The sequence below is a fragment of the Athene noctua genome, unplaced genomic scaffold (assembly GCF_965140245.1).
Source record: "Athene noctua unplaced genomic scaffold, bAthNoc1.hap1.1 HAP1_HAP1_scaffold_56, whole genome shotgun sequence".
Taxonomy (NCBI): domain Eukaryota; kingdom Metazoa; phylum Chordata; class Aves; order Strigiformes; family Strigidae; genus Athene; species Athene noctua.
This window is the reverse complement of record NW_027437548.1, coordinates 675721-698244: the sequence shown is the minus strand read 5'-3', so window position 1 is coordinate 698244 and position 22524 is coordinate 675721.

Genomic DNA, 22524 nt, shown 5'->3' with positions numbered 1-22524 from the left:
GCTGTGCTCGGGGCTCGGCTCGAGGCTCGGCTCAGGGCTCGCTCTAGGCTGGGCTCCGGGCTCGGCTCGGCTCTAGGCTTGGCTCGGGGCTCGGATCTGGGTTCGGCTCTGGACTCGGCTCGCCTCGGCTCTAGGCTGGGCTTGGGGATTGTCTCGGGGCTCGTCTCGAGGCTTGGCTCTGGGCTCTGTGCTCGGCTGGGCTCGGGGCTCGGCTCTGTGCTCGGCTCTGGGCTGGGCTCCGGGCTCGGCTCGGCTCTAGGCTGGGCTCGGGGCTCGGATCTGGGTTTGGCTCTGGACTCGGCTCGCCTCGGCAATAGGCTGGGCTTGGGGATTGTCTCGGGGCTCGTCTCGAGGCTCGGCTCTGGTCTCTGTGCTCGGCTGGGCTAGGGGCTCGGCTCGAGGCTCGGCTCTGGACTCGGCTCTAGGCTGGGCTCTGGCCTCGTATCGGCTCTAGGCTGGGCTCGGGGCTCGGATCTGGGTTCGGCTCTGGACTCGGCTCGCCTCGGCTCTAGGCTGGGCTCGGGGCTCGGATCTGGGTTCGGCTCTGGACTCGGCTCGCCTCGGCTCTAGGCTGGGCTTGGGGATTGTCTCGGGGCTCGTCTTGAGGCTCGGCTATGGGCTCTGTGCTCGTCTGGGCTCGGGGCTCGGCTCGAGGCTCAGCTCTGGGCTCGGCTCTGGACTCGGCTCTAGGCTGGGCTCGAGGCTCTAGGCTGGGCTCGGGGCTCGGATCTGGGTTCGGCTCTGGACTCGGCTCGCCTCGGCTCTAGGCTGGGTTTGGGGATTGTCTCGGGGCTCGTCTTGAGGCTCGGCTATGGGGTCTGTGTTCGGCTGGGCTCGGGGCTCGGCTCGAGGCTCGGCTCTGGGCTCGGCTCTGGACTCAGCTCTAGGCTGGGCTCGAGGCTCGGCTCTGGGCTTGTCTGCTCTCGGCTTTGGGCTGGGCTCAGGGATCGGCTCTGCTCTTGGCTCGGCTCGAGTCTCAGATCGCGACCGACTCTGGGCTCGGCTCTGGACTCGGCTCGGCCCTAGGCTGGGCTCGGGGCTCGGATCTGGGTTCGGCTCTGGACTCGGCTCGCCTCGGCTCTAGGCTAGGCTTGGGGATTGTCTCGGGGCTCGTCTCGAGGCTCGGCTCTGGGCTCTGTGTTCGGCTGTGCTCGGGGCTCGGCTCTGGGCTCGGCTCTGGGCTCGGCTCTAGGCTGGGCTCTGGCCTCGTCTCGGCTCTAGGCTGGGCTCGGGGCTCGGATCTGGGTTCGGCTCTGGACTCGGCTCGCCTCGGCTCTAGGCTGGGCTCGGGGCTCGGATCTGGGTTCGGCTCTGGACTCGGCTCGCCTCGGCTCTAGGCTGGGCTTGGGGATTGTCTCGGGGCTCGTCTTGAGGCTCGGCTATGGGCTCTGTGCTCGTCTGGGCTCGGGGCTCGGCTCGAGGCTCAGCTCTGGGCTCGGCTCTGGACTCGGCTCTAGGCTGGGCTCGAGGCTCGGCTCTGGGCTTGTCTGCTCTCGGCTTTGGGCTGGGCTCAGGGATCGGCTCTGCTCTTGGCTCGGCTCGAGGCTCAGATCGCGCCCTACTCTGGGCTCGGCTCTGGACTCGGCTCGGCTCTAGGCTGGGCTCGGGGCTCGGATCTGGGTTCGGCTCTGGACTCGGGTCGCCTCGGCTCTAGGCTAGGCTTGGGGATTGTCTCGGGGCTCGTCTCGAGGCTCGGCTCTGGGCTCTGTGCTCGGCTGGGCTCGGGGCTCGGCTCTGGGCTCGGCTCTGGGCTCGGCTCTAGGCTGGGCTCTGGCATCGTCTCGGCTCTAGGCTGGGCTCGGGGCTCGGATCTGGGTTCGGCTCTGGACTCGGCTCGCCTCGGCTCTAGGCTAACTCGGGGCTCGGATCTGGGTTCGGCTCTGGACTTGTCTCGCCTCGGCTCTAGGCTGGGCTTGGGGATTGTCTCGGGGCTCGTCTTGAGGCTCGGCTATGGGCTCTGTGCTCGTCTGGGCTCGGGGCTCGGCTCGAGGCTCAGCTCTGGGCTCGGCTCTGGACTCGGCTCTAGGCTGGGCTCGAGGCTCGGCTCTGGGCTTGTCTGCAATCGGCTTTGGGCTGGGCTCGGGGATCGGCTCTGCTCTTGGCTCGGCTCGAGTCTCAGATAGCGCCCGACTCTGGGCTCAGCTCTGGACTCGGCTCGGCTCTAGGCTGGGCTCGGGGCTCGGATCTGGGTTCGGCTCTGGACTCGGCTCGCCTCGGCTCTAGGCTGGGCTTGGGGATTGTCTCGGGGCTCGTCTCGAGGCTCGGCACTGGGCTCTGTGCTCGGTTGGGCTCGGGGCTCGGCTCGAGGCTCGGCTCTGGGCTCGGCTCTAGGCTGGGCTCTGGCCTCGCCTCGGCTCTAGGCTGGGCTCGGGGCTCGGATCTGGGTTCGGCTCTGGACTCGGCTCGCCTCGGCTCTAGGCTGGGTTTGGGGATTGTCTCGGGGCTCGTCTTGAGGCTCGGCTATGGGCTCTGTGTTCGGCTGGGCTCGGGGTTCGGCTCGAGGCTCGGCTCTGGGCTCGGCTCTGGACTCAGCTCTAGGCTGGGCTCGAGGCTCGGCTCTGGGCTTGTCTGCTCTCGGCTTTGGGCTGGGCTCAGGGATCGGCTCTGCTCTTGGCTCGGCTCGAGGCTCAGATCGCGCCCGACTCTGGGCTCGGCTCTGGACTCGGCTCGCCTCGTCTCTAGGCTGTGCTCTGGGTTCGGGGCTCGGCTCGAGGCTCGTCTCTAGGCTGTGCTCTGGGTTCGTCTCGGCTCTAGGCTGGGCTCTGGGTTCGGGGCTCGGCTCGAGGCTCGTCTCTAGGCTGTGCTCTGGGTTCGTCTCGGCTCTAGGCTGGGCTCTGGGCTCGACTCTAGGCTGGGATCGGGTCTCGGCTCTGGGCTCGGTTCTGGACTCGGCTCTAGGCTGGGATCGAGGCTCGGCTCTGGACTTGTCTTCTCTCGGCTTTGGGCTGAGCTCAGGGATCGGCTCTGCTCTTGGCTCGGCTCGAGGCTCAGATCTTGCCCGACTCTGGGCTCGGCTCTGGACTCGGCTCGGCTCTAGGCTTGGCTCGGGGCTCGGATCTAGGTTCGGCTCTGGACTCGGCTCGCCTCGGCTCTAGGCTGGGCTTGGGGATTGTCTCGGGGCTCGTCTTGAGGCTTGGCTATGGGCTCTGTGTTCGGCTGGGCTCGGGGCTCGGCTCGAGGCTCGGCTCTGGGCTCGGCTCTGGACTCGGCTCTAGGCTGGGCTCGAGGCTCGGCTCTGGGCTTGTCTGCTCTCGGCTTTGGGCTGGGCTCAGGGATCGGCTCTGCTCTTGGCTCGGCTCGAGGCTCAGATCGCGCCCGACTCTGGGCTCGGCTCGGCTCTAGGCTGGGCTCTGGGCTCGTATCTCGGTTCGGCTCTGGACTCGGCTTGCCTCGGCTCTAGGCTGGGCTTGGGTATTGTCTCGGGGCTTGTCTCGAGTCTCGGCACTGGGCTCTGTGCTCGGCTGTGCTCAGGGCTCGGCTCGAGGCTCGGCTCAGGGCTCGCTCTAGGCTGGGCTCCGGGCTCGGCTCGGCTCTAGGCTTGGCTCGGGGCTCGGATCTGGGTTCGGCTCTGGACTCGGCTCGCCTCGGCTCTAGGCTGGGCTTGGGGATTGTCTCGGGGCTCCTCTCGAGGCTTGGCTCTGGGCTCTGTGCTCGGCTGGGCTCGGGGCTCGGCTCGAGGCTCGGCTCTGGGCTGGGCTCCGGGCTCGGCTCGGCTCTAGGCTTGGCTCGGGGCTCGGATCTGGGTTTGGCTCTGGACTCGGCTCGCCTCCGCAATAGGCTGGGCTTGGGGATTGTCTCGGGGCTCGTCTCGAGGCTCGGCTCTGGTCTCTGTGCTCGGCTGGGCTAGGGGCTCGGCTCGAGGCTCGGCTCTGGACTCGGCTCTAGGCTGGGCTCTGGCCTCGTCTCGGCTCTAGGCTGTGCTCGGGGCTCGGATCTGGGTTCGGCTCTGGACTCGGCTCGCCTCGGCTCTAGGCTGGGCTCGGGGCTCGGATCTGGGTTCGGCTCTGGACTCGGCTCGCCTCGGCTCTAGGCTGGGCTTGGGGATTGTCTCGGGGCTCGTCTTGAGGCTCGGCTATGGGCTCTGTGCTCGTCTGGGCTCGGGGCTCGGCTCGAGGCTCAGCTCTGGGCTCGGCTCTGGACTCGGCTCTAGGCTGGGCTCGAGGATCTAGGCTGGGCTCGGGGCTCGGATCTGGGTTCGGCTCTTGACTCGGCTCGCCTCGGCTCTAGGCTGGGTTTGGGGATTGTCTCGGGGCTCGTCTTGAGGCTCGGCTATGGGGTCTGTGTTCGGCTGGGCTCGGGGCTCGGCTCGAGGCTCGGCTCTGGGCTTGGCTCTGGACTCAGCTCTAGGCTGGGCTCGAGGCTCGGCTCTGGGCTTGTCTGCTCTCGGCTTTGGGCTGGGCTCAGGGATCGGCTCTGCTCTTGGCTCGGCTCGAGTCTCAGATCGCGACCGACTCTGGGCTCGGCTCTGGACTCGGCTCGGCCCTAGGCTGGGCTCGGGGCTCGGATCTGGGTTCGGCTCTGGACTCGGCTCGCCTCGGCTCTAGGCTAGGCTTGGGGATTGTCTCGGGGCTCGTCTCGAGGCTCGGCTCTGGGTTCTGTGTTCGGCTGGGCTCGGGGCTCGGCTCTGGGCTCGGCTCTGGGCTCGGCTCTAGGCTGGGCTCTGGCCTCGTCTCGGCTCTAGGCTGGGCTCGGGGCTCGGATCTGGGTTCGGCTCTGGACTCGGCTCGCCTCGGCTCTAGGCTGGGCTCGGGGCTCGGATCTGGGTTCGGCTCTGGACTCGGCTCGCCTCGGCTCTAGGCTGGGCTTGGGGATTGTCTCGGGGCTCGTCTTGAGGCTCGGCTATGGGCTCTGTGCTCGTCTGGGCTCGGGGCTCGGCTCGAGGCTCAGCTCTGGGCTCGGCTCTGGACTCGGCTCTAGGCTGGGCTCGAGGCTCGGCTCTGGGCTTGTCTGCTCTCGGCTTTGGGCTGGGCTCAGGGATCGGCTCTGCTCTTGGCTCGGCTCGAGGCTCAGATCGCGCCCGACTCTGGGCTCGGCTCTGGACTCGGCTCGGCTCTAGGCTGGGCTCGGGGCTCGGATCTGGGTTCGGCTCTGGACTCGGCTCGCCTCGGCTCTAGGCTAGGCTTGGGGATTGTCTCGGGGCTCGTCTCGAGGCTCGGCTATGGGCTCTATGCTCGGCTGGGCTCGGGGCTCGGCTCTGGGCTCGGCTCTGGGCTCGGCTCTAGGCTGGGCTCTGGCATCGTCTCGGCTCTAGGCTGGGCTCGGGGCTCGGATCTGGGTTCGGCTCTGGACTCGGCTCGCCTCGGCTCTAGGCTAACTCGGGGCTCGGATCTGGGTTCGGCTCTGGACTTGTCTCGCCTCGGCTCTAGGCTGGGCTTGGGGATTGTCTCGGGGCTCGTCTTGAGGCTCGGCTCTGGGCTCTGTGCTCGTCTGGGCTCGGGGCTCGGCTCGAGGCTCAGCTCTGGGCTCGGCTCTGGACTCGGCTCTAGGCTGGGCTCGAGGCTCGGCTCTGGGCTTGTCTGCAATCGGCTTTGGGCTGGGCTCGGGGATCGGCTCTGCTCTTGGCTCGGCTCGAGTCTCAGTTAGCGCCCGACTCTGGGCTCAGCTCTGGACTCGGCTCGGCTCTAGGCTGGGCTCGGGGCTCGGATCTGGGTTCGGCTCTGGACTCGGCTCGCCTCGGCTCTAGGCTGGGCTTGGGGATTGTCTCGGGGCTCATCTCGAGGCTCGGCTCTGGTCTCTGTGCTCGGCTGGGCTCGGGGCTCGGCTCGAGGCTCGGTTCTGGGCTCGGCTCTAGGCTGGGCTCTGGGATCGGCTCGGCTCTAGTCTGGGCTCGGGGCTCGGATCTGGGTTCGGCACTGGACTCGTCTCGCCTCGGCTCTAGGCTGGGCTTGGGGATTGTGTCGGGGCTCGTCTCGAGGCTCGGCTCTGGTCTCTGTGCTCCGCTGGGCTCGGTGTTCGGCTCGAGGCTCGGCTCTGGGCTCGGCTCTGGACTCGGCTCTAGTCTGGGCTCGAGGCTCGGCTCAAGGCTTGTCTGCTCTCGGCTTTGAGCTGGGCTCAGGGATCTGCTCTGCTATTGGCTCGTCTCGAGGCTCTGATCGCGCCCGACTCTGGGCTCTGCTCTGGACTCGGCTCGGCTCTAGGCTGCGTTTGGGGCTCGGATCTGGGTTCGGCTCTGGACTCGGCTCGCCTCGGCTCTAGGCTGGGCTTGAGGATTGTCTCGGGGCTCGTCTCGAGGCTCGGCTCTGGGCTCTGTGCTCGGCTGGGCTCGGGGCTCGGCTCGAGGCTCGGCTCTGGGCTCGGCTCTGGACTCATCTCGGCTCTAGGCTGGGCTCGGGGCTCGATCTGGGTTCGGCTCTGGACTCGGCTCGCCTCGGCTCTAGGCTGGGCTTGGGGATTTTCTCGGGGCTCGTCTTGAGGCTCGGCTCTGGGCTCTGTGCTCGGCTGGGCTCGGGGCTCGGCTCGAGGCTCGGCTCTGGGCTCGGCTCTAGGCTGGGCTCTGAGCTCTGTGCTCGGCTGGGCTCGGGGCTCGGCTCGAGGCTCGGCTCAATACTCGGCTCTGGCCTCGCCTCTAGGCTGGGCTCAGGGCTCGGATCTGTGTTCGGCTCTGGACTCGGCTCGACTCGGCTCTAGGCTGGGCTTGGGGATTGTGTCGGGGCTCGTCTCGAGGCTCGGCTCTGGGCTCTGTGCTCGGCTGGGCTCGGTGCTCGGCTCGCGGCTCGGCTCTGGGCTCGGCTCTGGACTCGGCTCGGCTCTAGGCTGGGCTCGGGGCTCGGCTCTGGGCTTGTCTGCTCTCGGCTCTAGGCTGGGCTCGTGGCTCTGCTCTGGGCTCGTCTCTGGACTCGGTTCTAGGCTGGGGTCGAGGCTCGGCTCGAGACTCAGCTCGGCTCTAGGCTGGGCTCGGGGCACTGATCTGTGTTCGGCTCTGGACTCGGCTCTGGGCTCGGCTCTAGGCTGGGCTTGGGGATTGTCTCGGGGCTCGTCTCGAGGCTCGGCTCAATACTCGGCTCTGGGCTCGCCTCTAGACTGGGCTCTGGCTCGGCTCGGCTCTAGGCTGGGCTCGGGGCTCGGATCTGGATTCGGCTCGGGCCTCGACTCGCCTCGGCTCTAGGCTGGGCTTGGGGATTTTCTCGGGGCTCGTCTCGAGGCTCGGCTCTGGGCTCTGTGCTTGGCCGGGCTCGGGGCTCGGCTCGAGGCTCGGCTCTGTGCTCGTCTCTAGGCTGGGCTCTGGGCTCGGCTCGGCTCTAGGCTGGGCTGGGGGCTCGGATCTGCGTTCGGCTCTGGACTCGGCTCGCCTCGGCTCTAGGCTGGGCTTGTGGATTTTCTCGGGGCTCGTCTCGAGGCTCGGCTCTGGGCTCTGTTCTCGGCTGGGCTCGAGGCTAGGCTCGAGGCTCTTCTCTGGGGTCGTCTCTAGGCTGGGCACTGAGCTCTGTGCTCGGCTGGGCTTGGGGCTCGGCTCGAGGCTCGGCTCTGTGCTCGGCTCTGGACTCGGCTCTAGTCTGGGCTCGAGGCTCGGCTCTGGGCTTGTCTGCAATCGGCTTTGGGTTAGGCTCAGGTATCGGCTCTGCTCTTGGCTCGGCTCGAGGCTCAGATCTCGCCTGAACCTGGGCTCGGCTCTGGACTCGGCTCGGCTCTAGGCTGGGCTCGGGGCTCGGATCTGGGTTCGGCTCTGGACTCGGCTCGCCTCGGCTCTAGGCTGGGCTTGAGGATTGTCTCGGGGCTCGTCTCGAGGCTCGGCTCTGTGCTCTGTGTTCAGCTGGGCTCGGGTCTCGATTCGAGGTTCGGCTCTGGGCTCGGCTCTAAGCTGGGCTCTAGACTGGGCTCTGGCTCGGCTCGCCTCTAGGCTGGGCTCGGGGCTCAGATCTGGATTCGGCTCTGGACACGGCTCGCCTCGGCTCTAGGGTGTGCCTGGGGATTGTCTTGGGCCTCGTCTCGAGGCTTGGCTCTGTGCTCTGTGTTCGGCTGGGCTCGGGGCTCGGCTCGAGGTTCGGCTGTGGGCTCGTCTCTAGACTGGGCTCTAGCCTCGGCTCGGCTCTAGGCTGGGCTCGGGGCTCGGATCTGGGTTCGGCTCTGGACTCGGCTCGGCTCTAGGCTGGGCTCGGGGATTGTCTCGGCTCTGGGCTCTGTGCTTGGCTGGGCTCGGGGCTCGTCTCGAGGCTCGGCTCTGTGCTCTGTGTTCGGCTGGGCTCGGGGCTCGGCTCGAGGTTCGGCTCTGGGCTCGGCTCTAGGCTGGGCTCTAGCCTCGGCTCGGCTCTAGGCTGGGCTCAGGGCTCGGATCTGGGTTCGGCTCTGGACTCGGCTCGGCTTTGGGCTGGGCTCGGGGCTCGGATCTGGGTTCGGCTCTGGACTCGGCTCGCCTCGGCTCTAGGCTGGGCTTGGGGATTGTCTCGGGGCTCGTCTCGAGGCTCGGCTCTGTGCTCTGTGTTCAGCTGGTTTCGGGTCTCGATTCGAGGTTCGGCTCTGGGCTCGGCTCTAGGCTGGACTCTAGACTGGGCTCTGGCTCGGCTCGCCTCTAGTCTGGGCTCGGGGCTCAGATCTGGATTCGGCTCTGGACACGGCTCGCCTCGGCTCTAGGCTGTGCTTGGGGATTGTCTTGGGCCTCGTCTCGAGGCTCGGCTCTGTGCTCTGTGTTCGGCTGGGCTCGGGGCTCGGCTCGAGGTACGGCTGTGGGCTCGTCTCTAGACTGGGCTCTAGCCTCGGCTCGGCTCTAGGCTGGGCTCGGGGCTCGGATCTGGGCTTGTCTGCTCTCGGCTTTGGGTTGGGCTCAGGTATCGGCTCTGCTCTTGGCTCGGCTCGAGGCTCAGATCGCGCCTGAATCTGGGCTCGGCTCTGGACTCGGCTCGGCTCTAGGCTGGGCTCGGGGCTCGGATCTGGGTTCGGCTCTGGACTCGGCTCGCCTCGGCTCTAAGCTGGGCTTGGGGATTGTCTCGGGGCTCGTCTCGAGTCTCGGCTCTGGGCTCTGTGCTCGGCTGGACTCGGGGCTCGGCTCGAGGCTTGGCTCTGGGCTCGGCTCTGGACTCGGCTCGGCTTTGGGCTGGGCTCGGGGCTCGGATCTGGGTTCGGCTCTGGACTCGGCTCGCCTCGGCTCTAGGCTGGGCTTGGGGATTGTCTCGGGGCTCGTCTCGAGTCTCGGCTCTGGGCTCTGTGCTCGGCTGGGCTCGGGGCTCGGCTCGAGGTTCGGCTCTGGGCTCGGCTCTAGGCTGGGCTCTAGCCTCGGCTCTGGGCTTGTCTGCAATCGGCTTTGGGTTGGGCTCAGGTATCGGCTCTGCTCTTGGCTCGGCTCGAGGCTCAGATCGCGCCTGAACCTGGCTCGGCTCTGGACTCGGCTCGGCTCTAGGCTGGGCTCGGGGCTCGGATCTGGGTTCGGCTCTGGAGTCGGCTCGCCTCGGCTCTAGGCTGGGCTTGGGGATTGTCTCGGGGCTCGTCTCGAGGCTCGGCTCTGGGCTCTGTGTTCGGCTGGGCTCGGGGCTCGGCTCGAGGTTCGGCTGTGGGCTCGTCTCTAGACTGGGCTCTAGCCTTGGCTCGGCTCTAGGCTGGGCTCGGGGCTCGGATCTGAGTTCGGCTCTGGACTCGGCTCGGCTCTAGGCTGGGCTCGGGGATTGTCTCGGGGCTCGTCTCGAGGCTCGGCTCTGGACTCTGTGCTCGGCTGGGCTCGGGGCTCGGCTCGAGGCTCGGCTCTGGGCTCCGCTCTGGACTCGGCTCTAGCCTGGGCTCGAGGCTCGGCTCTGGGCTTGTCTGCTCTCGGCTTTGGGTTGGGCTCAGGTATCGGCTCTGCTCTTGGCTCGGCTCGAGGCTCAGATCGCGCCTGAATCTGGGCTAGGCTCTGGCTCGGCTCGCCTCTAGGCTGGGCTCGGGGCTCGGATCTGGGTTCGGCTCTGGACTCGGCTCGCCTCGGCTCTAGGCTGGGCTTGGGGATTGTCTCGGGGCTCGTCTCGAGGCTCGTCTCTGGGCTCTGTGCTCGGCTGGGCTCGGAGCTCGGCTCGAAGCTCGGCTCTGGGCTCGGCTCTGGACTCGGCTCGGCTTTGGGCTGGGCTCGGGGCTCGGATCTGGGTTCGGCTCTGGACTCGGCTCGCCTCGGCTCTAGGCTGGGCTTGGGGATTGTCTCGGGGCTCATCTCGAGGCTCGGCTCTGGGCTCTGTGCTCGGCTGGGCTCGGGGCTCGGCTCGAGGCTCGGTTCTGGGCTCGGCTCTAGGCTGGGCTCTGGGATCGGCTCGGCTCTAGTCTGGGCTCGGGGCTCGGATCTGGGTTCGGCACTGGACTCGTCTCGCCTCGGCTCTAGGCTGGGCTTGGGGATTGTCTCGGGGCTCCTCTCCAGGCTCGGCTCTGGGCTCTGTGCTCGGCTGGGCTCGGGGCTCGGCTCGAGGCTCGGCTCTGGGCTCGGCTCTGGACTCGGCTCTAGGCTGGGCTCGAGGCTCGGCTCAGGGCTTGTCTGCTCTCGGCTTTGATCTGGGCTCAGGGATCTGCTCTGCTCCTGGCTCGGCTCGAGGCTCAGATCGCGCCCGACTCTGGGCTCTGCTCTGGATTCGGCTCGGCTCTAGGCTGCGCTTGGGGCTCGGATCTGGGTTCGGCTCTGGACTCGGCTCGCCTCGGCTCTAGGCTAGGCTTGGGGATTGTCTCGGGGCTCGTCTCGAGGCTCGGCTCTGGGCTCTGTGCTCGGCTGGGCTCGGGGCTCGGCTCGAGGCTCGGCTCTGTGCTCGGCTCTGGACTCGGCTCGGCTCTAGGCTGGGCTCGGGGCTCGGATCTGGGTTCGGCTCTGGACTCGGCTCGCCTCGGCTCTAGGCTGGGCTTGGGGATTGTCTCGGGGCTCGTCTCGAGGCTCGGCTCTGGGCTCTGCGCTCGGCTGGGCTCGGGGCTCGGCTCGAGGCTCGGCTCTGGGCTCGGCTCTAGTCTGGGCTCTGAGCTCTGTGCTCGGCTGGGCTCGGGGCTCGGCTCGAGGTTCGGCTCTGGTCTTGGCTCTAGGCTGGTCTCTAGCCTCGGCTCGGCTCTAGGCTGGGCTCGGGGCTCGGATCTGGGTTCGGCTCTGGACTCGGCTCGCCTCGGCTCTAGGCTGGGCTTGGGGATTGTCTCGGGGCTCGTCTCGAGGCTCTTCTCTGTGCTCTTTGTTCGGCAGGGCTCGGGGCTCGATTCGAGGTTCGGCTCTGGGCTCGGCTCTAGGCTGGGCTCTAGCCTCGGCTCGGCTCTAGGCTGGGCTCGGGGCTCGGATCTGGGTTCGGCTCTGGACTCGGCTCGCCTCGGCTCTAGGCTGGGCTTGGGGATTGTCTCGGGGTTCGTCTCGAGGCTCGGCTCTGGGCTCTGTGCTCGGCTGGGCTCGAGGCTAGGCTCGAGGCTCTTCTCTGGGCTCGTCTCTAGGCTGGGCTCTGAGCTCTGTGCTCGGCTGGGCTTGGGGCTCGGCTCGAGGCTCGGCTCTGGGCTCGGCTCTGGACTCGGCTCGCCTTTGGGCTGGGCTCGGGGCTCGGATCTGGGTTCGGCTCTGGACTCGGCTCGCCTCGGCTCTAGGCTGGGCTTGGGGATTGTCTCGGGGCTCGTCTCGAGGCTCGGCTCTGTGCTCTGTGTTCAGCTTTTTTCGGGTCTCGAATCGAGGTTCGGCTCTGGGCTCGGCTCTACGCTGGGCTCTAGCCTCGGCTCGGCTCTAGGCTGGGCTCGGGGCTCGGATCTGGGTTCGGCTCTCGACTCGGCTCGCCTCGGCTCTAGGCTGGGCTTGGGGATTGTCTCGGGGCTCGTCTCAATACTCGGCTCTGGGCTCTGTGCTCGGCTGGACTCGGGGCTCGGCTCGAGGCTTGGCTCTGGGCTCGGCTCTGGACTCGGCTCGGCTTTGGGCTGGGCTCGGGGCTCGGATCTGGGTTCGGCTCTGGACTCGGCTCGCCTCGGCTCTAGGCTGGGCTTGGGGATTGTCTCGGGGCTCGTCTCGAGTCTCGGCTCCGGGCTCTGTGCTCGGCTGGGCTCGGGGCTCGGCTCGAGGTTCGGCTCTGGGCTCGGCTCTAGGCTGGGCTCTAGCCTCGGCTCGGCTCTAGGCTGGGCTCAGGGCTCGGATCTGGGTTCGGCTCTGGACTCGGCTCGCCTCGGCTCTAGGCTGGGCTTGGGGATTGTCTCGGGGCTCGTCTCGAGGCTCGGCTCTGGGCTCTGTGCTCGGCTGGGCTCGGGGCTCGGCTCGAGGCTCGGCTCTGGGCTCGGCTCTGGACACGGATCTAGGCTGGGCTCGAGGCTCGGCTCTGGGCTTTTCTGCTCTCGGCTCTAGGCTGGGCTCTGGGCTCTGCTCTGGGCTCGTCTCTGGACTCGGTTATAGGCTGGGCTCGAGGCTCGGCTCTGGACTCGGCTCTAGGCTGGGCTCGAGGCTCGGCTCTGGGCTTGTCTGCAATCGGCTTTGGGTTGGGCTCAGGTATCGGCTCTGCTCTTGGCTCGGCTCGAGGCTCAGATCGCGCCTGAACCTGGCTCGGCTCTGGACTCGGCTCGGCTCTAGGCTGGGCTCGGGGCTCGGATCTGGGTTCGGCTCTGGAGTCGGCTCGCCTCGGCTCTAGGCTGGGCTTGGGGATTGTCTCGGGGCTCGTCTCGAGGCTCGGCTCTGGGCTCTGTGTTCGGCTGGGCTCGGGGCTCGGCTCGAGGCTCGGCTCTGGGCTCGGCTCTGGACTCGGCTCGGCTTTGGGCTGGGCTCGGGGCTCGGATCTGGGTTCGGCTCTGGACTCGGCTCGCCTCGGCTCTAGGCTGGGCTTGGGAATTGTCTCGGGGCTCGTCTCGAGGCTCGGCTCTGTGCTCTGTGTTCGGCTGGGCTCGGGTCTCGATTCGAGGTTCGGCTCTGGGCTCGGCTCTAGGCTGGACTCTAGACTGGGCTCTGGCTCGGCTCGCCTCTAGGCTGGGCTCGGGGCTCAGATCTGGATTCGGCTCTGGACACGGCTCGCCTCGGCTCTAGGCTGTTCTTGGGGATTGTCTTGGGCCTCGTCTCGAGGCTCGGCTCTGTGCTCTGTGTTCGGCTGGGCTCGGGGCTCGGCTCGAGGTTCGGCTGTGGGCTCGTCTCTAGACTGGGCTCTAGCCTCGGCTCGGCTCTAGGCTGGGCTCGGGGCTCGGATCTGGGTTCGGCTCTGGACTCGGCTCGGCTCTAGGCTGGGCTCGGGGATTGTCTCGGGGCTCGTCTCGAGGCTCGGCTCTGGACTCTGTGCTCGGCTGGGCTCGGGGCTCGGCTCGAGGCTCGGCTCTGGGCTCCGCTCTGGACTCGGCTCTAGCCTGGGCTCGAGGCTCGGCTCTGGGCTTGTCTGCTCTCGGCTTTGGGTTGGGCTCAGGTATCGGCTCTGCTCTTGGCTCGGCTCGAGGCTCAGATCGCGCCTGAATCTGGGCTAGGCTCTGGCTCAGCTCGCCTCTAGGCTGGGCTCGGGGCTCGGATCTGGGTTCGGCTCTGGACTCGGCTCGCCTCGGCTCTAGGCTGGGCTTGGGGATTGTCTCGGGGCTCGTCTCGAGGCTCGTCTCTGGGCTCTGTGCTCGGCTGGGCTCGGAGCTCGGCTCGAAGCTCGGCTCTGGGCTCGGCTCTGGACTCGGCTCGGCTTTGGGCTGGGCTCGGGGCTCGGATCTGGGTTCGGCTCTGGACTCGGCTCGCCTCGGCTCTAGGCTGGGCTTGGGGATTGTCTCGGGGCTCATCTCGAGGCTCGGCTCTGGGCTCTGTGCTCGGCTGGGCTCGGGGCTCGGCTCGAGGCTCGGTTCTGGGCTCGGCTCTAGGCTGGGCTCTGGGATCGGCTCGGCTCTAGTCTGGGCTCGGGGCTCGGATCTGGGTTCGGCACTGGACTCGTCTCGCCTCGGCTCTAGGCTGGGCTTGGGGATTGTCTCGGGGCTCGTCTCCAGGCTCGGCTCTGGGCTCTGTGCTCGGCTGGGCTCGGGGCTCGGCTCGAGGCTCGGCTCTGGGCTCGGCTCTGGACTCGGCTCTAGGCTGGGCTCGAGGCTCGGCTCAGGGCTTGTCTGCTCTCGGCTTTGATCTGGGCTCAGGGATCTGCTCTGCTCCTGGCTCGGCTCGAGGCTCAGATCGCGCCCGACTCTGGGCTCTGCTCTGGATTCGGCTCGGCTCTAGGCTGCGCTTGGGGCTCGGATCTGGGTTCGGCTCTGGACTCGGCTCGCCTCGGCTCTAGGCTAGGCTTGGGGATTGTCTCGGGGCTCGTCTCGAGGCTCGGCTCTGGGCTCTGTGCTCGGCTGGGCTCGGGGCTCGGCTCGAGGCTCGGCTCTGTGCTCGGCTCTGGACTCGGCTCGGCTCTAGGCTGGGCTCGGGGCTCGGATCTGGGTTCGGCTCTGGACTCGGCTCGCCTCGGCTCTAGGCTGGGCTTGGGGATTGTCTCGGGGCTCGTCTCGAGGCTCGGCTCTGGGCTCTGCGCTCGGCTGGGCTCGGGGCTCGGCTCGAGGCTCGGCTCTGGGCTCGGCTCTAGTCTGGGCTCTGAGCTCTGTGCTCGGCTGGGCTCGGGGCTCGGCTCGAGGTTCGGCTCTGGTCTTGGCTGTAGGCTGGGCTCTAGCCTCGGCTCGGCTCTAGGCTGGGCTCGGGGCTCGGATCTGGGTTCGGCTCTGGACTCGGCTCGCCTCGGCTCTAGGCTGGGCTTGGGGATTGTCTCGGGGCTCGTCTCGAGGCTCTTCTCTGTGCTCTTTGTTCGGCAGGGCTCGGGGCTCGATTCGAGGTTCGGCTCTGGGCTCGGCTCTAGGCTGGGCTCTAGCCTCGGCTCGGCTCTAGGCTGGGCTCGGGGCTCGGATCTGGGTTCGGCTCTGGACTCGGCTCGCCTCGGCTCTAGGCTGGGCTTGGGGATTGTCTCGGGGTTCGTCTCGAGGCTCGGCTCTGGGCTCTGTGCTCGGCTGGGCTCGAGGCTAGGCTCGAGGCTCTTCTCTGGGCTCGTCTCTAGGCTGGGCTCTGAGCTCTGTGCTCGGCTGGGCTTGGGGCTCGGCTCGAGGCTCGGCTCTGGGCTCGGCTCTGGACTCGGCTCGCCTTTGGGCTGGGCTCGGGGCTCGGATCTGGGTTCGGCTCTGGACTCGGCTCGCCTCGGCTCTAGGCTGGGCTTGGGGATTGTCTCGGGGCTCGTCTCGAGGCTCGGCTCTGTGCTCTGTGTTCAGCTGGTTTCGGGTCTCGAATCGAGGTTCGGCTCTGGGCTCGGCTCTACGCTGGGCTCTAGCCTCGGCTCGGCTCTAGGCTGGGCTCGGGGCTCGGATCTGGGTTCGGCTCTCGACTCGGCTCGCCTCGGCTCTAGGCTGGGCTTGGGGATTGTCTCGGGGCTCGTCTCAATACTCGGCTCTGGGCTCGCCACTAGACTGGGCTCTGGCTTGTCTCGCCTCTAGGCTGGACTCGGGGCTCGGATCTGGGTTCGGTTCTGGACTCGGCTCGCCTCGGCTCTAGGCTGGGCTTGGGGATTGTCTCGGGGCTCGTCTCGAGGCTCGGCTCTGGGCTCTGTGCTCGGCTGGGCTCGGTGCTCGGCTCGAGGCTCGGCTCTGGGCTCGGCTCTGGACTCGGTTCTGGGCTCGGCTCTAGGCTGGGCTCTGGGATCGGCTCGGCTCTAGTCTGGGCTCGGGGCTCGGTTCAGGGCTTGTCTGCTCTCGGCTTTGATCTGGGCTCAGGGATCTGCTCTGCTCTTGGCTCGGCTCGAGGCTCAGATCGCGCCCGACTGTGGGCTCTGCTCTGGACTCGGCTCGGCTCTAGGCTGCGCTTGGGGCTCGGATCTGGGTTCGGCTCTGGACTCGGCTCGCCTAGGCTCTAGGCTGGGCTTGGGGATTGTCTCGGGGCTCGTCTCGAGGCTCGGCTCTGGGCTCTGTGCTCGGCTGGGCTCGGTGCTCGGCTCGAGGCTCGGCTCTGAGCTCGGCTCTGGACTCGGCTCGGCTCTAGGCTGGGCTCGGGGCTCGGATCTGGGTTCGGCTCTGGACTCGGCTCGCCTCGGCTCTAGGCTGGGCTTGGGGATTGTCTCGGGGCTCGTCTCGAGGCTCGGCTCTGGGCTCTGTGCTCGGCTGGGCTCGGGGCTCGGCTCGAGGCTCGGCTCTGGACTCGGCTCTAGGCTGGGCTCTGAGCTCTGTGCTCGGCTGGGCTCGGGTCTCGGCTCGAGGCTCGGCTCAATACTCGGCTCTGGCCTCGCCTCTAGGCTGGGCTCAGTGCTCGGATCTGTGTTCGGCTCTGGACTCGGCTCGCCTCGGCTCTAGGCTGGGCTTGGGGATTGTCTCGGGGCTCGTCTCGAGGCTCGGCTCTGGGCTCTGTGCTCGGCTGGGCTCGGGGCTCGGCTCGAGGCTCGGCTCTGGACTCGGCTCTAGGCTGGGCTCTGAGCTCTGTGCTCGGCTGGGCTCGGGTCTCGGCTCGAGGCTCGGCTCAATACTCGGCTCTGGCCTCGCCTCTAGGCTGGGCTCAGTGCTCGGATCTGTGTTCGGCTCTGGACTCGGCTCGACTCGGATCTAGGCTGGGCACGAGGTTCGGCTCTGGGCTTGGCTCTAGGCTGGGCTCTAGCCTCGGCTCGGCTCTAGTCTGGGCTCGGGGCTCGGAGCTGGGTTCGGCTCTGGACTCGGCTCGCCTCGGCTCTAGGCTGGGCTTGGGGATTGTCTCGGGGCTCGTCTCGAGGCTGGGCTCTGAGCTCTGTGCTCGGCTGGGCTCGGGGCTCGACTCGAGTCTCGGCTCTGGACTCGGCTCTAGGCTCGGCTCTAGACTGTGCTCTGGCTCGGCTCGCCTCTAGGCTGGGCTTGGGGCTCGGATCTGGGTTCGGCTCTGGACTCGGCTCGCCTCGGCTCTAGGCTGGGCTTGGGGATTGTCTCGGGGCTCGTCTCGAGGCTCTTCTCTGTGCTCTTTGTTCGGCAGGGCTCGGGGCTCGATTCGAGGTTCGGCTCTGGGCTCGGCTCTAGGCTGGGCTCTAGCCTCGGCTCGGCTCTAGGCTGGGGTTAGGGCTCGGATCTGGGTTCGGCTCTGGACTCGGCTCGCCTCGGCTCTAGGCTGGGCTTGGGGATTGTCTCGGTGCTCGTCTTGAGCATCGGCTATGGGCTCTGTGCTCGGCTGGGCTCGGGGCTCGACTCGAGGCTCGGCTCTGTGCTCGGCTCTGGACTCGGCTCTAGCCTGGGCTCGAGGCTCGGATCTGGGCTTGTCTGCAATCAGCTTTGGGTTGGGCTCAGGTATCGGCTCTGCTCTTAGCTCGGCTCGAGGCTCATCTCGCGCCTGAATCTGGGCTCGGCTCTGGACTCGGCTCGGCTCTAGGCTGGGCTCGGGGCTCGGATCTGGGTTCGGCTCTGGACTCGGCTCGCCTCGGCTCTAGGCTGGGCTTGGGGATTGTCTCGGGGCTCGTCTCGAGGCTCGGCTCTGGGCTCTGTGCTCGGCTGGGCTCGGAGCTCGGCTCGAGGCTCGGCTCTGGGCTCGGCTCTGGACTCGGCTCGGCTTTGGGCTGGGCTCGGGGCTCGGATCTGGGTTCGGCTCTGGACTCGGCTCGCCTCGGCTCTAGGCTGGGCTTGGGGATTGTCTCGGGGCTCGTCTCGAGGCTCGGCTCTGTGCTCTGTGTTCGGCTGGGCTCGGGGCTCGGCTCGAGGTTCGGCTCTGGGCTCGGCTCTAGGCTGGGCTCTAGCCTCGGCTCGGCTCTAGGCTGGGCTCGGGGCTCGGATCTGGGTTCGGCTCTCGACTCGGCTCGCCTCGGTCTAGGCTGGGCTTGGGGATTGTCTCGGGGCTCGTCTCAATACTCGGCTCTGGGCTCGCCACTAGACTGGGCTCTGGCTTGTCTCGCCTCTAGGCTGGACTCGGGGCTCGGATCTGGGTTCGGTTCTGGACTCGGCTCGCCTCGGCTCTAGGCTGGGCTTGGGGATTGTCTCGGGGCTCGTCTCGAGGCTCGGCTCTGGGCTCTGTGCTCGGCTGGGCTCGGTGCTCGGCTCGAGGCTCGGCTCTGGGCTCGGCTCTGGACTCGGCTCGGCTCTAGGCTGGGCTCGAGGCTCGGATCTGGGTTCGGCTCTGGACTCGGCTCGCCTCGGCTCTAGGCTGGGCTTGGGGATTGTCTCGGGGCTCATATCGAGGCTCGGCTCTGGGCTCTGTGCTCGGATGGGCTCGGGGCTCGGCTCGAGGCTCGGTTCTGGGCTTGGCTCTAGGCTGGGCTCTGGGATCGGCTCGGCTCTAGTCTGGGCTCGGGGCTCGGCTCAGGGCTTGTCTGCTCTCGGCTTTGATCTGGGCTCAGGGATCTGGTCTGCTCTTGGCTCGGCTCGAGGCTCCGATCGCGCCCGACTCTGGGCTCTGCTCTGGACTCGCCTCGGCTCTAGGCTGGGCTTGGGGATTGTCTCGGGGCTCGTCTCGAGGCTCGGCTCTGGGCTCTGTGCTCGGCTGGGCTCGGGGCTCGGCTCGAGGCTCGGCTCTGGGCTCGGCTCTGGACTCGGCTCGGCTCTAGGCTGCGCTTGGGGCTCGGATCTGGGTTCGGCTCTGGACTCGGCTCGCCTCGGCTCTAGGCTGGGCTTGGGGATTGTCTCGGGGCTCGTCTCGAGGCTCGGCTCTGGGCTCTGTGCTCGGCTGGGCTCGGGGCTCGGCTCGAGGCTCGGCTCTGGGCTCGGCTCTGGACTCGGCTCGGCTCTAGGCTGGGCTCGGGGCTCGGATCTGGGTTCGGCTCTGGACTCGGCTCGCCTCGGCTCTAGGCTGGGCTTGGGGATTGTCTCGGGGCTCGTCTCGAGGCTCGGCTCTGGGCTCTGTGCTCGGCTGGGCTCGGGGCTCGGCTCGAGGCTCGGCTCTGGACTCGGCTCTAGGCTGGGCTCTGAGCTCTGTGCTCGGCTGGGCTCGGGTCTCGGCTCGAGGCTCGGCTCAATACTCGGCTCTGGCCTCGCCTCTACGCTGGGCTCAGGGCTCGTATCTGTGTTCGGCTCTGGACTCGGCTCGACTCGGCTCTAGGCTGGGCTTGGGGATTGTGTCGGGGCTCGTCTCGAGGCTCGGCTCTGGGCTCTGTGCTCGGCTGGGCTCGGTGCTCGGCTCGAGGCTCGGCTCTGGGCTCGGCTCTGGACTCGGCTCGGCTCTAGGCTGGGCTCGGGGCTCGGATCTGGGTTCGGCTCTGGACTCGGCTCGCCTCGGCTCTAGGCTGGGCTTGGGGATTTTCTCGGGGTCGTCTCGAGGTTCGGCTCTGGGCTCTGTGCTCGTCTGGGCTCGGGGCTCGGCTCGAGGCTCGGCTCTTGGCTCGGCTCTGGACTCGGCTCGGCTTTGGGCTGGGCTCGGGGCTCGGATCTGGGTTCGGCTCTGGACTCGGCTCGCCTCGGCTCTAGGCTGGGCTTGGGGATTGTCTCGGGGCTCGTCTCGATCTCTGCTCTCTGCTCTGTGTTCGGCTGGGCTCGGGGCTCGGCTCGAGGTTCGGCTCTGGGCTCGGCTCTAGGATGGGCTCTAGCCTCGGCTCGGCTCTACGCTGGGCTCGGGGCTCGGATCTGGGTTCGGCTCTGGACTCGTCTCGCCTCGGCAATAGGCTGGGCTTGGGGATTGTCTCGGGGCTCGTCTCGAGGCTCGGCTCTCGGCTCTGTGCTCGGCTGGGCTCGGGGCTCGGCTCGAGGCTCGGCTCTGGGCTCGGCTCTGGACTCGGCTCGGCTCTAGGCTGGGCTCGGGGCTTGGATCTGGGTTCGGCTCTGGACTCGGCTCGCCTCGGCTCTAGGCTGGGCTTGGGGATTGTCTCGGGGCTCGTCTCGAGGCTCTTCTCTGTGCTCTTTGTTCGGCAGGGCTCGGGGCTCGATTCGAGGTTCGGCTCTGGGCTCGGCTCTAGGCTGGGCTCTAGTCTCGGCTCGGCTCTAGGCTGGGCTCGGGGCTCGGATCTGGGTTCGGCTCTGGACTCGGCTCACCTCGGCTCTAGGCTGGGCTTGGGGATTGTCTCGGGGCTCGTCTTGAGCATCGGCTATGGGCTCTGTGCTCGGCTGGGCTCGGGGCTCGACTCGAGGCTCGGCTCTGTGCTCGGCTCTGGACTCGGCTCTAGGCTGGGCTCGAGGCTCGGATCTGGGCTTGTCTGCAATCGGCTTTGGGTTGGGCTCAGGTATCGGCTCTGCTCTTAGCTCGGCTCGAGGCTCATCTCGCGCCTGAATCTGGGCTCGGCTCTGGACTCGGCTCGGCTCTAGGCTGGGCTCGGGGCTCGGATCTGGGTTCGGCTCTGGATTCGGCTCGCCTCGGCTCTAGGCTGGGCTTGGGGATTGTCTCGGGGCTCGTCTCGAGGCTAGGCTCTGGGCTCTGTGCTCGGCTGGGCTCGGAGCTCGGCTCGAGGCTCGGCTCTGGGCTCGGCTCTGGACTCGGCTCGGCTTTGGGCTGGGCTCGGGGCTCGGATCTGGGTTCGGCTCTGGACTCGGCTCGCCTCGGCTCTAGGCTGGGCTTGGGGATTGTCTCGGGGCTCGTCTCGAAGCTCGGCTCTGTGCTCTGTGTTCGGCTGGGCTCGGGGCTCGGCTCGAGGTTCGGCTCTGGGCTCGGCTCTAGGCTGGGCTCTAGCCTCGGCTCGGCTCTAGGCTGGGCTCGGGGCTCGGATCTGGGTTCGGCTCTCGACTCGGCTCGGCTCTAGGCTGGGCTCGGGGATTGTCTCGGGGCTCGTCTCGAGGCTCGGCTCTGGGCCCGGCTCTAGGCTGGGCTCTAGCCTCGGCTCGGCTCTAGGCTGGGCTCAGGGCTCGGATCTGGGTTCGTCTCTGGACTCGGCTCGCCTCGGCTCTAGGCTGGGCTTGGGGATTGTCTCGGGGCTCGTCTCGAGGCTCGGCTCTGGGCTCTGTGCTCGGCTGGGGTCGGGGCTCGGCTCGAGGCTTGGCTCTGGGCTCGGCTGTGGACACGGATCTAGGCTGGGCTCGAGGCTCGGCTCTGGGCTTTTCTGCTCTCGGCTCTAGGCTGGGCTCTGGGCTCTGCTCTGGGCTCGTCTCTGGACTCGGTTCTAGGCTGGGCTCGAGGCTCGTCTCTGGACTCGGCTCTAGGCTGGGCTCGAGGCTCGGCTCAGGGCTTCTCTACTCTCGGCTTTGAGCTGGGCTCAGGGATCTGCTCTGCTCTTGGCTCGGCTCGAGGCTCCGATCGCGCCGGACTCTGGGCTCTGCTCTGGACTCGCCTCGGCTCTAGGCTGGGCTTGGGGATTGTCTCGGGGCTCGTCTCGAGGCTTGTCTCTGAGCTCTGTGCTCGGCTGGGCTCGGGGATCGGCTCGAGGCTCGGCTCAATACTCGGCTCCGATCGCGCCGGACTCTGGACTCTGCTCTGGACTCGGCTCGGCTCTAGGCTGCGTTGGGGCTCGGATCTGGGTTCGGCTCTTGACTCGGCTCGCCTCGGCTCTAGGCTGGGCTTGGGGATTGTCTCGGGGCTCGTCTCGAGGCTCGGCTCTGGGCTCTGTGCTCGGCTGTGCTCGGGGCTCGGCTCGAGGCTCGGCTCTGGGCTCGGCTCTGGACTCGGCTCGGCTCTAGGCTGGGCTCGGGGCTCGGATCTGGGTTCGGCTCTGGACTCGGCTCGCCTCGGCTCTAGGCTGGGCTTGGGGATTGTCTCGGGGCTCGTCTCGAGGCTCGGCTCTGTGCTCTGTGTTCGGCTGGGCTCGGGGCTCGGCTCGAGGTTCGGCTCTGGGCTCGGCTCTAGGCTGGGCTCTAGCCTCGGCTCGGCTCTAGGCTGGGCTTGGGGCTCGGATCTGGGTTCGGCTCTGGACTCGGCTCGCCTCGGCTCTAGGCTGGGCTTGGGGATTGTCTCGGGGCTCGTCTCGAGGCTCGGCTCTGGGCTCTGTGCTCGGCTGGGCTCGGGGCTCGGCTCGAAGCTCGGCTCTGGCCTCGGCTCTGGACTCGGCTCGGCTTTGGGCTGGGCTCGGGGCTCGGATCTGGGTTCGGCTCTGGACTCGGCTCGCCTCGGCTCTAGGCTGGGCTTGGGGATTGTCTCGGGGCTCATCTCGAGGCTCGGCTCTGGGCTCTGTGCTCGGCTGGGCTCGGGGCTCGGCTCGACGCTCGGTTCTGGGCTCGGCTCTAGGCTGGGCTCTGGGATCGGCTCGGCTCTAGTCTGGGCTCGGGGCTCGGATCTGGGTTCGGCACTGGACTCGTCTCGCCTCGGCTCTAGGCTGGGCTTGGGGATTGTGTCGGGGCTCGTCTCGAGGCTCGGCTCTGGGCTCTGTGCTCGGCTGGGCTCGGGGCTCGGCTCGAGGCTCGGCTCTGGGCTCGGCTCTGGACTCGGCTCTAGGCTGGGCTCGAGGCTCGGCTCAGGACTTGTCTGCTCTCGGCTTTGATCTGGGCTCAGGGATCTGCTCTGCTCCTGGCTCGGCTCGAGGCTCCGATCGCGCCCGACTCTGGGCTCTGCTCTGGACTCGGCTCGGCTCTAGGCTGCGCTTGGGGCTCGGATCTGGGTTCGGCTCTGGACTCGGCTCGCCTCGGCTCTAGGCTGGGCTTGGGGATTGTCTCGGGGCTCGTCTCGAGGCTCGGCTCTGGGCTCTGTGCTCGGCTGGGCTCGGGGCTCCGCTCGAGGCTCGGCTCTGGGCTCGGCTCTGGACTCGGCTCGGCTTTGGGCTCGGCTCGGGGCTCGGATCTGGGTTCGGCTCTGGACTCGGCTCGCCTCGGCTCTAGGCTGGGCTTGGGGATTGTCTCGGGGCTCGTCTCGAGGCTCGGCTCTGGGCTCGGCTCTAGGCTGGGCTCTGAGCT